We start from the raw sequence: 14,296 nt of genomic DNA on the forward strand, positions 1-14,296 counted from the left end.
ATCTATCAACATCTATTCATATGATGAAGAATATCAAGTGTATCCATTAAAAATTACGAAAAGTCGGAAAGAGAAACATGTAAAGCTCCTTTATTTCAAAAAACATGAAAATCCACACTATTGTTAAATAAAAAATTTATCTCGGCTTGTCTCGAGTCAAATCTCCAAACATACCAAAGCATAATTTATTTGTGAGATTTGTTTGCTTCACTTCAACAGCAAGCAGCGGTTGGATGAGCACACGTCAAATTGTTTGACTAAGAAGCCATTAAAAGTAGAAATACCACAGAAAGGTTCTTACATACATTTTAAAAATTATCAATATACACAGAAAGTTCCATTTGTAATTTATGCTGATTTTGAAAGTTTACTGTTGAAGGTGGACAACTGTCAACCAAATCCAGAAAAATCATATACAACGAAATATCAAAAACATGAACCAAGTGGATTCTGTTACTATATCAAGTACATTAATGGACATTATAAAGATCCTGTTGTTTTTTGTCATAAGAAATTCACTGAATGTATAAAAGAAGAAATTGAACAAATTGGAAGAATTTATTCTGAATGTGAAGAAATGAAACCATTAACTCCTGAACAACAATCAAAATATGCAAGATCAAAAATTTGTACACTGTTTGGATGTCATTACTCACAGAAAAATAAAAAGGTTCATCATTTTGATCATCTAACTGGAAAATACATTGCCCTATTGTGCAATAATTGTAATTTGAAACTAAAGCATACTCATTTTGTACCTATTTATTTACATAATTTATCTGGATATGATGGAGAAAATATTGAGTTGTGTTATCAAGATACAGACAGTTACAATATTAAAACTGAAGATGTCTGCGTAGACATGATATCAATGATTGATAAATTTGATACAAGAGACTATCCAGCAGATAATATTTATGATATTCCACAAGTAAACAAGGAAGTTGTTGGAAAAAAGAAAGATGAATGTAATGGAAAAATAATGGAAGAATTTTGTGGTTTGAGACCAAATATGTATGCTTATAAAGCAGGTGACAAAACAGAGAAAAAATCTAAAAGAGTTATGAAATGTGTTGTAAAAAACAGAATAAGTTTAATTACAAGGATTGTTCGTTTAACAATAGAGAAGAGTAAAGAACAATTAATTTGAATCGAAGTTTAAACCATGAAATCTTCACAGCTGAGGTAAACAAGAAAGCTTTGAGTTGACATGAAAACCTCTTTCAGGAGTGCTAGTTCTGCAAGTTTGGCAGGAGAGGTTCTGTAATGTTTGGAAGGTAGGAGATGACGTACTGGCAGAAGTACGGCTGTGAGGACAGGGCGTGAGTCATGCTTGGGTAGCTCAGATGGAAGAGCATTTGCCCGTGAAAGGCAAAGGTCCCGAGTTCCAGTCTCAGTCCGGCACACAGTTTTAATCTGCCAGGAAGTTTCATATCAGCGCACACTCCGCTGCAAAGTGAAAATCTCATTCTGGATACTAAAATGTTTTCTGTATAAATGGAGACTCTAATCAAGAAGCTCAACGATGTGTCTTGAAAGAGATCAGAAAAATAAGTGGGCTACAGATAAATGTTTTATATAATGTTACTGGCTGTGAATATTTAAATACTAGATATGGAGAGAAACTTTATCTAGAGCACAATAATGATTTTTAGATTACTTTACCAGACAGATTTTCTAAATTAATTACTGTTTGGTATTTCAATTATTTAAAAGAAGGGGGCTTAAAACTGAAATACAAAGGAATGAAGAAACTTAAAAATAAAAATAATGAATTTCATGATATAGAGTTCACGATGTGAATTCGAATAATTTACCTTCGTTGACTAATTCATTTTATTTATTTACTTACATTCACCTTTTACAGAATGAAGTAAAAATGGGTGAATTTGATCTGCACTTTTTTTCCTTACATTCACCTTTTGTATGAAATACAGGACTCAGAAATTGGTTGGTGAACGAAACAATGAGGTAAACAGCTAAAATCATAAGTTATTCAAAAAATTGAGGTATTGAGATAAAGCTCAGAAATCTATGGGAATGATTTAAATAGACTGAATTTAAAAAATCGGTTGAATTAATCAGAAATTGCGGTATTGAGTCAGTGAGTGAACTAGTGAGTTAGAACATACAATTTCGTTCTGCTACTGGGGATAGGTCATCTGCCACACTGTCTGTGGGTCTTGCATCATGCTGAGTGGAGCTAACTCGTGACCATACTGCTACCAGTATGCATGCATGTTGTATCAGAGTGCCACTCGATTGGGTGCAGTCGCACCACTGCTAGCTGCTGGAGAAGCCCACATGTAAGTCACCCACACTGCCAGCACTAGACAACTCAGTGCCCAGGGTCATCAAACACATACTGCTGATTCAATAGCATAATGTGAAGTGGAGAATAGAATTTCACATTCTCACCACTTGTATGTTGTGCTACTGTTACTGCAGCCACTCCCAGAATTCACATAACATCACAGTCTACATGACATGAATTAGAACGGAGAGAGTGGAAACAGTACTGACGATCTCTTTAGATGCACTGTTTCCACTCATGAGAATGCAGGCACCCCTTAAGAGTGTACAGTAGCTAAGACCCTGTAAAATTTGAAAGGATTAAAGTGATATAAAATACTGTTAACGAGTTGGCAATGAATGTTCTCAGAAAGATGAAATGTGACCATCTACACATCAGCTTCTACAGCTAAATTCTAGAGTACTCATCCGCTGGTTTGGTGTTGTTATCAAGTGCACATGACATTATTTAGCAACGGACTATTATGATTATAACAGGTCAATACACCAGTATGAATGTGTAACAGAGATGCTCTGAGAACTGAAATGAGGAATGGGAATGTCTGCATTGCTATGTCTGCTTGCAGTAGACATAGTTACAGAGAGATGCTTTTGTTAGAAACTTTAAGTGACACAGAGACGAACACAGCAGGTGGAAGCAATCTAAAAAGACGAATGAGTCAGTTGTTGGTATTTTGCGATCTTTTCGCACACAGTTCAACTTGACTTGGATTGGGCAAGGACTTGATATGTTTCGAGTAAGTGAAACGTATGGTATTTGAAATGGTAGGCCACTGTACATCGTTCTTGCGTGAAATACACTCAGATGAAAACATTTCCTGCTCAATCCTATGTATGTGTACAAGACATAAATGTTGAACTCACCATGCGGATATGACGATATCATCCAAGACTCCTTAGGTCTATATTGTAAAATAAAGTAAGCTGAGCAGTACTACATTAATCCACACTAGATGTTTCTGTCACAACATTGACAAAGCCACTCGTCAGGGAACACCTGATGTATGGAAGTATGTAATCGTTCGAACATTGCTACATTGCGAGTGGAGTAGGAAAGGGAATGACTAGAAGCGATACAGTTACCATCCACTTTGCCATGTGGACTCGATTTTGGAAAAGAAACTTGGGACAACACACTTAAGACCACTTTGATTTTTACAACAACCACACAGTATTTAGAAATTGCATGCTTATCACAACGAAAAGTGAAGTCGAAAGGTTCGATATGAAGCTATGCAGGCATCAGTATGGAGATCAATCAAAATGAAGAATGAAAACTATCTAAACCACAGAATAGGAAATAGACACAGTCACTTTAGTGCCTACATACAGAAAATTTTACATCTAAGTCAGCGAATTTCACGCCACAGTCAGGTCTTATGAATACTTCCAGGAGAGAAGTGCATGGATTGGTAGGGGTAGTTGAATTGGTCTGCAGGATATGCCTCTGTCAGGGCGGTACAGAGATCTAATGTTTCCACTGGATTTCTAAATCAGTTTAGATGACTAGAGGTGTGCTTCATTAGACAAGAGTTTTTGCACACTAAGCTTTTGCTGAAGACTTGCTAAGAATATTCACAGTGGCGAGTTCCTGCTGTTACATTTACACTGCATTCAATATGATGGTCTAGGACTGTCAGAAAATCAAACTAGTGTAACAGATTCCTCTAGGTTTGCAGAGGTATCTGCAACCACAACTCCCGTGAATTGCAGGTGTAGGACTGACATCCAATAGCATCTCAGATGCATTCAGATCAGACGAATTTAATTTTCAAGACATCAACGCAACTACTCGTAAAACGAATGTAGCATGATTGAATGTAATACCACAGTCAGTTATAAGTATGTTTGTGCAGGAAACGCTTTATCATATTTCTTAAAGTTATGTGATTCGTGAGATGCAGTCTGTAGAGTTCTACTGGTTGTTGCTGTTGGAGTAGTACATTTACTCAGTATATTAAAATAGTAGGTCTCACAGCAAATTTAGTAAGGTAGATACAGTAGATCTGAACAGGTTCTGAGCTATGCTATAGTGCTAGTAGTAGATTTATACCATAGATTCTCAACTAGCTGTACTGCAACAAACATACACTTTCTGATCACAGCATTACTCTATAACTAGTACTGGTTTTCGGTGTGGGTATGAGTATTGGAACAATCTGCTTACCATTCCAAAGTACCGTTATCCAAGATGGCGCCAATGACATAATCAAAAATGGCGGCCATGTCGTCAGTCAAGATGGTGGATTTTGGCGGGAAGTTTTAATTTTGGCAGGAAAGTGCCACGCCCCCCTCCTCCAGAAAAATGGCGTGAAGTTCAAATTCCAGTGGGATATTGCACAACACTTCACTTATCTCTAATAAGCAAAGAAAATGGCGGGAAAAAGTACTTGTCTTTATTATTTAACCAATTTCAAGCAGGTGTGTTCTCCACTGGGTCTGGACTCCAGCTGGCTTAGTTCATATCGGTGCCACCAGAGCGCGCTCCCCTGACGTCAGATGATGACTCAAGTACCATTATACAATATGGCTGCACCTGGTGTATCCACCATGAGCTCCAGAGCCCAACTCACTTAGTGCATATCATGGCCACCAGAGGGTGCTCTCCTGACATCAGATCATGAGGCAAGTATCGGTATTCTAGATGGCCATATACAATGTGTCCACCGTAAGCCCCAGAGCCCAACTGGCTTAGTTCATATCGTGGCCACCAGAGGACGCTACCGTGATGTCGGTTGATGACACAAGATTATTCACTCTCTCACACTGCGCCACTGGCCCGTGGGCATCTGACCGCTTACATCGTACACCCTCGCCCCACCACCTCCATACACATGCCGGACATAGTCTTCTGTAAATAGGCTAACCAATTTAACTGAACACAAGTGACACCACCACGCTCTTCTAACTTATATTTTATCAAAGTACTTAATTACATTTCAATTTTAATCATATTCAATTAGTCAATATACAATTTCGATATTCAGTGATCAAATCAGAAGTTCCACATTTTCCCACTATCAGCATGGTGTTCATTCATGACCTAGCACCCCACCCTTAGAATGCTGCACCCCTATTGGCTACTGCGTTAGTCACGTGATTCGACTTCCTAGAACCTAGGACGTGCAATCAATTTTCCCGAATGCCGCACCTATCTGGACTTGGAATCAAATAGTTAATAGTCTCCACCACGATTCTCAACCCAGCACCACGCCCCCTTACCTACCCATGTTGGCGGGCTAACGTGTACTAACGTGCACTAATGTGCACTAACATGTACTAACGTGCACAGTGCGTGACGTCATCCAAGATGATGGTGTTAAATGGCGTGAAAACAGATCTGAACACAAGTCTTTATTTCACGGCGGTGTCTCCACTACGAGATTTACTGTCCAACTGACATAGTACACATTACTGCTTTCAGGTCGTACTGTCATCCCTCCTATGACCTAATACCAGATTGTGGTCTGTAGGGGTGAGAATTATGCTAAAATTAGTCAGGCTGCGCTACGCTGCAGGAGAGAGTAAGGAAGGAGTCCACTCTATTTACTTTCGAATATTTTAATATATTTATCACACTGAGACAAAACACTCTCCACCTTAGCCTTGTGCTCACAATATACACTCTGCAGACAAGCAAACAACTGCTACTTTATTCATATAATTTAATTACAGACATTCTCACTTATCCTAAATAATTCAGCACAGATGTGTCTAGACACGCTCAGTACTCGTAAACTGTCCAAATAACCCATAGCACAGCCTACATACCTGCTCGCAAAATAATTCAATCAGTGTTCGCAAGCATCCTCCGACAACCACTGTACAGTAGAGCGCACAGACAGACGTGGCGCAGCTGTCAACTGTCAAACCACGCATAGGCTCCCACCCGCGTCCCGCAAGCGGCGACATCTCATCCATACTTCATTTCTGAGAAATTCCTATCCAAATACGTGTTCACCTAGACACACATGCTGACGTGATCACGTGGGAACACAGCCACGAGCCGACCCTGAACGCAGGCATCAGTGGCATCTATACAGTTTCCCTTATACTCACGTCACAGAACTCCAAGGCGCAGCCCCATACTCGAGACACCTCAGGCCAGCATTTTCTTTACCGCAGATGGCAGAATAGCGCAGCATTCTTCCATTTAATGGAACATATGTGACGTGTTCAGCTGTACTTGCCTGCCACAGCATGGCTCACGCTGCGTCTCCTGGCGAAACGTCCATATCGTAGCTCGCCATGTAACAAGGCTTCCAATCTTATTCTTAAGTCACATTGCCTAGTAAAAAAAAATAATAGCCAACTCGACCTCTCTGGAATTGTACATTCTCCCAGAAATAGTTAACGCTAGCTTTCTATACGTCCCAGCTTTTATGCACGGAAATTCCTACTCTAACGGAATCTCCTTACAAAAATAACATCGAATACACTCATCCCGGCGCTCCTCACGTCTTTCTCCTCAGATTTCAACATATGCAAACGTTCCCTCCGCTATGTACAGACCCCTACATCCCAGCACAAACGATGGAGCATTCTGATTTGCTGTTATCGAATTTACACGCAGAATTACTTATGCAGTCGGTATCGAAGCACCATCGACCTCTTCTGTGTGGTGCTTTCAGCCATTATATTACACAGGTCGCTAAGTTGCATTCACAGTTAAACTCGCAAAATTGTCTCCCTATTATCAAATACATACCAGACTCACAAGAATATTGCAAGCCAGGAACATATTTAAATGTAGCACAGCTACTAACATCTAGCCCAAATGCACTGATGGAGGGTGGGGGTGTAATATAGCACTATACTCCACTGTATCCAGTCACCTTCACATGCAGAGAGCATTTGCTCTGTTTTCAGTATGTCTGCTTATATGCATGCCTCGCAGACGGTTCCCTGGATCCAGCCCATCTGCTGGTGGATCAAAATTCGAACATAGAATACGTGTCCAGACATAATGTGGGGTTAGTCCACCCGCAAACCATATCGCAGACGTTGCATGTGGAGGATCCACCTCTGAACCTATGTCTGTCTATATAGTCCACGGCAGATCCACACTCGAACGCTAACTCGAATGTGGTATATTGTGGATCTGCACCCCAACACTGATTCGTACACTGTGTGCGGTTGATCCACCTCCATACTATTTACCATGCACTCCATATTGTGGATCCACATCTCAACACTACTCCGGATATAATGTGTGGCTTATCCACATTCGAACGCTAACTCAGGTCTACTGCGAGTCTTGGGAGCTTTCTGCCTTAATTGTAGTCACAGTGGTAAATATGTTCCTGGATTGCAATATTCTTGTGAGTCTGGTATGTGTTTGATAATGGGGAGACAATTTTGCGAGTTTAACTGTGAATGCAATTTAGCGATCTGTGTAATATAACGGTTGAAAGCACCAGAAAGAATAAGTGGATGGTGCTTCGATACCGGCTGCATAAGTAATTCGGCGTGTAAATTCGATAAGAGCACATCAGAATGCTCCATAGTTTGTGCTGGGATATAGGGGTCTGTACATAATGGAGAGAATGTTTGCGTATGTTGAAATCTGGAGGGGAAAGACGTTAGGAGCGCTGGGATCAATGGATTCGATCTTATTTTCGTAAGGAGATTATGGTAGAGTAGGAATTTCCGTGCATACAAGCTGGGACATATGGAAAGCTAGCGTTAACTGTTTCTGGGAGAATATACAATTCCAGAGAGTTCGAATTGGCTATTATTTTTTTTTCAAAGCAATGTGACGTAAGAATAAGATTGGGAGCGTTGTCACATGGTGAGCTGCACAGCTGAACACGTCACATATGTTCCATTAAATGGAAGCATGCTGTCTATTTTGCCATCTGTGGTAAAGAAAATGCTGGCCTGAGGTGTCTCGAGTATGGAGTTGCGTCTTGGAGTTCTGTGACATGGGTATAAGGGAAAATGTATAGATGCAACTTTCACCTGCGTTCGGGGTCAGCTCATAGCTGTCTTTCCACCTGATCACGTCAGCATGTGTGTCAAGGTGAACACATATTTGGATAGAAATTTCTCAGAAATGAAGTATTGTAACAACTATAACGGCTTCTGATACCAAATGTAACAGTTGTGTTACTAAATGTGACACTTCTGTCACTAAATGTAACTGGGTTTTCTCTTTTGATGCTGTCAATTGTCAGGATGAGCATTCTAAAGCATTCTGTCAGGGTGAAAATATTAAATAATTTAACTTTTCTCTCTTAACAACATGTGGGCAGGGTGGGTTCTTCCTTGGCTCGGGTATGAGGTCGAATGAAACATCATTTTTACATAAGATAACTTTTATTGAAGATTTGTACAACTGTATCTTACGGGATGTTCTGGTTCGGAGAGCGGCAGCTGTGTCGTTTGTGAAGTCTTCTGCTGCGGCAGCGGCGGCGGCGGCGGCGGCGGCGGCGTCTGATTACGCGTAGCGGTGTGTATCTCGTGTCGCCGTCTCGCCCAGCTGACTGGAGACGCGCAGCGCGAGGTGGCCCGTTTAATTATTGCGAGCGAAATCGTGCATCGGATGATACCTTGGGTGTCGCGTCCCAGTGTTTCTCTTCTCTAAGCGGCCGCGTGTGTTCTGCGTCGGCCAGCGGAGCGGCGCGGCGGGGGAAGGCCAGTGTCCCGGACTCGAACCACGGACTCCCGCTTGCCAGTCTTCGGCTGTCAGGTCTTCATCCCAGCTCACAGGTGACTACTGATGTGAGGCCGTCTCCTTCCCGTCCTCACGAGTCACCCGGGTACGTAAAAATCAGACTTCAAATACCTTTTAACTTCTGTCTTCTGGCGCCGCGGCTGCTGCTTGCTATTCCACTACAGCGGCGGACTTGGTGCGTCTGTGCATGATGCAGACTCTTCTTGCATGATGGTCTTCAGCACCGAAACTGACTGAAAACTACTGCTACTCTTCTTTTCTTCCTTCGTCTCTCGTCTTCGTCTCCGTCCCCATCTCTGTCTCCGTCTCCGTCCCCGTCTCCGTCTTCATCTCCTCTTTGGCTCACTGCGTCTCGCGTATTTATTCACTGGAGGTGAACGACTTCACGGTCATTGCCTCATCTGTCACGTTGAAAAGCTTCTCGAAGAATCTTCTTAACGTCGGTCGTTGGCTCTTGGAATGTAGGTGAGGGCTTTTGATCCCATGTGACGACTGAGAAACACGTGAGCCAGTCATTGCCTCTTCTGTCACGTTGAATGGCTTCTCGAAGAATCTTCTTTACGTCGGTCATTGGCTCTTGGGATGTAGGCGAGGGCCTTTGCTCACATACGACAACTGAGAAACACGTGAGCCGGTCGGGCGATGCCCTGACGGCTGAATCGACAGCGCCCGCTTATGTGGAACTTGCTGACTTCATGGTCATTGTCTCTTCTGTTCTGCTGTTTTGCCCGCTGAATGCCAGTATGTAACTCTCTAAACTAAACCAAGTTTTTCATTTATATCCTAATTTCTAGTTCACTTTGATTTCACTGATTTATTTACTTAAGTACCACTCAACAGTATGAATGAGATGTCGCTGCTTGCGGGATGCGGATGGGGGGCCTGTGCGTGGTTTGACAGTTGATGCCTGTGCCACGTCGTTTGGGCTGTCTGTGCACTCAACTGGATAGTGGTTGGCGGAAAGTGCTTGTGGGCGTTGATTGAATTATTTTGCGAACAGGTATGTAGGCTGTGCTATGAGTTATTTTGACAGTTTACGAGTACTGAACGTGTCTCGACATACCTGTGCCGAAATATTTAGGATCAGTGTGAATGCCTGAAATTAAATTATTTGCGTAAATTAGGAGTTGTTTGCGTGTCCGCAGAGTCTATATTGTGAGCGCAAGGCTAAGGTGGAGAGTGATTTGCCTCAGTGTAATAAATATATTCGATCTCTAAATAAAATATTCGAAAGTAAATAGAGTGGACTCCTTTCTTACTCTCCCCAACTGCGTAGTCCAGCCTGACTAATTTTATCATAATTCTCACCCATACAGACCACAATCTAGGATTAGGTCATAAGAGGGATGACAGTACGATCTGATGACAGTAATGCGTACTACACTCCTGGAAATTGAAATAAGAACACCGTGAATTCATTGTCCCAGGAAGGGGAAACTTTATTGACACATTCCTGGGGTCAGATACATCACATGATCACACTGACAGAACCACAGGCACATAGACACAGGCAACAGAGCATGCACAATGTCGCCACTAGTACAGTGTATATCCACCTTTCGCAGCAATGCAGGCTGCTATTCTCCCATGGAGACGATCGTAGAGATGCTGGATGTAGTCCTGTGGAACGGCTTGCCATGCCATTTCCACCTGGCGCCTCAGTTGGACCAGCGTTCGTGCTGGACGTGCAGACAGCGTGAGACGACGCTTCATCCAGTCCCAAACATGCTCAATGGGGGACAGATCCGGAGATCTTGCTGGCCAGGGTAGTTGACTTACACCTTCTAGAGCACGTTGGGTGGCACGGGATACATGCGGACGTGCATTGTCCTGTTGGAACAGCAAGTTCCCTTGCCGGTCTAGGAATGGTAGAACGATGGGTTCGATGACGGTTTGGATGTACCGTGCACTATTCAGTGTCCCCTCGACGATCACCAGTGGTGTACGGCCAGTGTAGGAGATCGCTCCCCACACCATGATGCCGGGTGTTGGCCCTGTGTGCCTCGGTCGTATGCAGTCCTGATTGTGGCGCTCACCTGCACGGCGCCAAACACGCATACGACCATCATTGGCACCAAGGCAGAAGCGACTCTCATCGCTGAAGACGACACGTCTCCATTCGTCCCTCCATTCACGCCTGTCGCGACACCACTGGAGGCGGGCTGCACGATGTTGGGGCGTGAGCGGAAGACGGCCTAACGGTGTGCGGGACCGTAGCCCAGCTTCATGGAGACGGTTGCGAATGGTCCTCGCCGATACCCCAGGAGCAACAGTGTCCCTAATTTGCTGGGAAGTGGCGGTGCGGTCCCCTACGGCACTGCGTAGGATCCTACGGTCTAGGCGTGCATCCGTGCGTCGCTGCGGTCCGGTCCCAGGTCGACGGGCACGTGCACCTTCCGCCGACCACTGGCGACAACATCGATGTACTGTGGAGACCTCACGGCCCACGTGTTGAGCAATTCGGCGGTACGTCCACCCGGCCTCCCGCATGCCCTCTATACGCCCTCGCTCAAAGTCCGTCAGCTGCACATACGGTTCACGTCCACGCTGTCGCGGCATGCTACCAGTGTTAAAGACTGCGATGGAGCTCCGTATGCCACGGCAAACTGGCTGACACTGACGGCGGCGGTGCACAAATGCTGCGCAGCTAGCGCCATTCGACGGCCAACACCGCGGTTCCTGGTGTGTCCGCTGTGCCGTGCGTGTGATCATTGCTTGTACAGCCCTCTCGCAGTGTCCGGAGCAAGTATGGTGGCTCTGACACACCGGTGTCAATGTGTTCTTTTTTCCATTTCCAGGAGTGTATGTCAGTTGACAGTAAATCTCGTGGTGGAGACACCGCCCTTAAAATAAAGACTTGTGTTCAGATCCGTTTTCACGCCATTTAACCCCACCATCTTGGATGATATCATGCACTGTGCACGTTAGTACGCGTTAGTACAGGTTAGTGCACATTAGTGTATGTTCGTACACGTTATCTCGCCAACATGGGTCGGTAAGGGAGCGTGGTGATGGGTTAGAATCGTGGTGGAGACTTTAACTATTTGATTCCAAGTCCAGGTAGGTGTGGCATTCGGGAAAATTGATTGCACGTCCTAGGTTCTAGGAAGTCGAATCACGTGACTAATGCAGTAGCCAATAGGGGTGCAGCATTCTAGGGGTGGGGTGCTAGGTCATGAATGAACACCATGCTGATAGTGGGAAAATGTGGAACTTCTGATTTGATCACTGAATATCGAAATTGTAAATTGACTAATTGAATATGATTAAAATTGAAATGTAATTAAGTACTTTGATAATTTATAAGTAAGATGAGCGATGTTGGTGTCATTTGTGTTCAGTCAAATTGCTTAGCATATTTACAGAAGACTATGTCCGGCAGTTGTATGGAGGTGGTGGGGAGAGGGTGTATGACGTAAGCGGTCAGACGCCCACGGGCCAGTGGCGCAGTGCGAGAGAACGGATGATCTTGTGTCATCAACCGACATCATGGTAGCGTCCTCTGGTGGCCACGATATGAACTAAGCCAGTTGGGCTCTGGGGCTTACGGTGAACACATTGTATATGGCCATCTAGAATACCGATACTTGCCTCATGATCTGATGTCAGGAGAGCGCCCTCTGGTGGCCACGATATGAACTAAGTCAGTTGGGCTCTGGCACTCATGGTGGATACACCGGGTGCTGCCATCTTGAATAACGGGACTTGTGTCATCATCTGACGTCAGGAGAGCGTGCTATGGTGGCACCGATATGAACTAAGCCAATTGGAGTCCAGACCCAGTGGAGAACACACCTGCTTGCAATTGGTTAAATAATAAAGACAAGTATTTTTTTCCCACCATTTTCTTTGCTTAGTAGAGATAAGTGAAGTGTGGTGCATTATCCTGCTGGAATTTAAACTTCGCGTCATTTTTCTGGGGGAGGGGGCGCGGTACTATCTCGCCAAAATTAAAACTTCCCGCCAAAATCCACCACCTTGAATGCCGAATTGACCGCCATTTTTGATGACGTCACCGCCACCATCTTGGTCAATGGCTCTTTGGAATGGTACGCTGGTTGTTCCAATACTGGTATGCATTGGAATGATAGAAATTCTGGTGTTGATACAGACAGATCTTAAACTTCAACCATCATTCCTATAAATAGAAATAAATCGAATGTCCAAGTTAGCACTGAATTCATAAGAGATTTTTAAATAGTTCTTTACATAAATTGTAAGTGTTTATGTGATACATAAGACTTCTATCATTTCCGTCGGATTTGTTAATGGTGGCAGATAAGGAAACTGAAGGTGTGAGTGATGAGTCGAAGGTGCCCATGTTTATAATCGTTTGGCGGTATACTGAGACTTCTATTAACGAGCTTACATGTTTCCATAGGATTTCTGCATCACCTTCCAATGTGTGCCTGTATGATTCCTTCATGAACTGTGCATGAACAGGAGATGTTTTCTTGATTGGTGATAGCATGTGCCAGAAGATATGATGTGAAATGACCATGAGTGCAGAATTAGGAGAAATTTTACAGGTCTCCAAGGTTATAGGACACTGAGATATGTTTGACTGTAGTGAAATACCTTCGACAGTCGGTGACAGAGAATTGTTCCAGGTTGGAGAGAGTTTGATTTATGAATGCAGCTCTGAAATATTTTGGAGAAGCTCAAATGGGAATATGGTAAGAAAATTTAATAACTCCTGTCTGCATAGTAGAGACTAAGTTCTAACACTTCAGTCTATACATCTACAAATTACCTCAAAACTGAAAAAATTACCCCAATGCAGTAACAAATTGCTTCAAAACTATAACAAGTTACTGAATGTTTCAGCAAAAAATTGTAATAAAATGACCCCCAAACTGTAACAAATTGCCCCAAAACTGAAACATGTTGTTACAAAACTAGAAACAAAATGATTGATGTTAAAGCAGTCTGTTGGAATCCAAGATAGCAATGGTTAGGGTACTGGTGTGTCCTGCATGGTCCTAAGATGGTCAATATGGCTATGCAAGATAGTTATCGATCACATCGTTGATGACATCAGAAACCAAGACAGCTATCAAAGATGATGGATCTGGGGATGTGGTGCAACATGCAATATTGTCAGTAAACAGTAGTTCTTTCACTTTCAAAAATGGTTCAAATGGCTCTGAGCACTATGGGACTTCTTTTGAGGTCATCAGTCCCCTAGAACTTAGAACTACTTAAACCTAACTAACCTAAGGAGCTCACACGCATCCATGCCCGAGGCAGGATTCGAACCTGCGACCGTAGCGGTCTCGCGGTTCCAGACAGTAGCGCCTAGAACCG

This window comes from Schistocerca nitens, chromosome 2 (assembly GCF_023898315.1).
Source record: "Schistocerca nitens isolate TAMUIC-IGC-003100 chromosome 2, iqSchNite1.1, whole genome shotgun sequence".
NCBI classification, from domain to species: Eukaryota; Metazoa; Arthropoda; class Insecta; order Orthoptera; family Acrididae; genus Schistocerca; species Schistocerca nitens.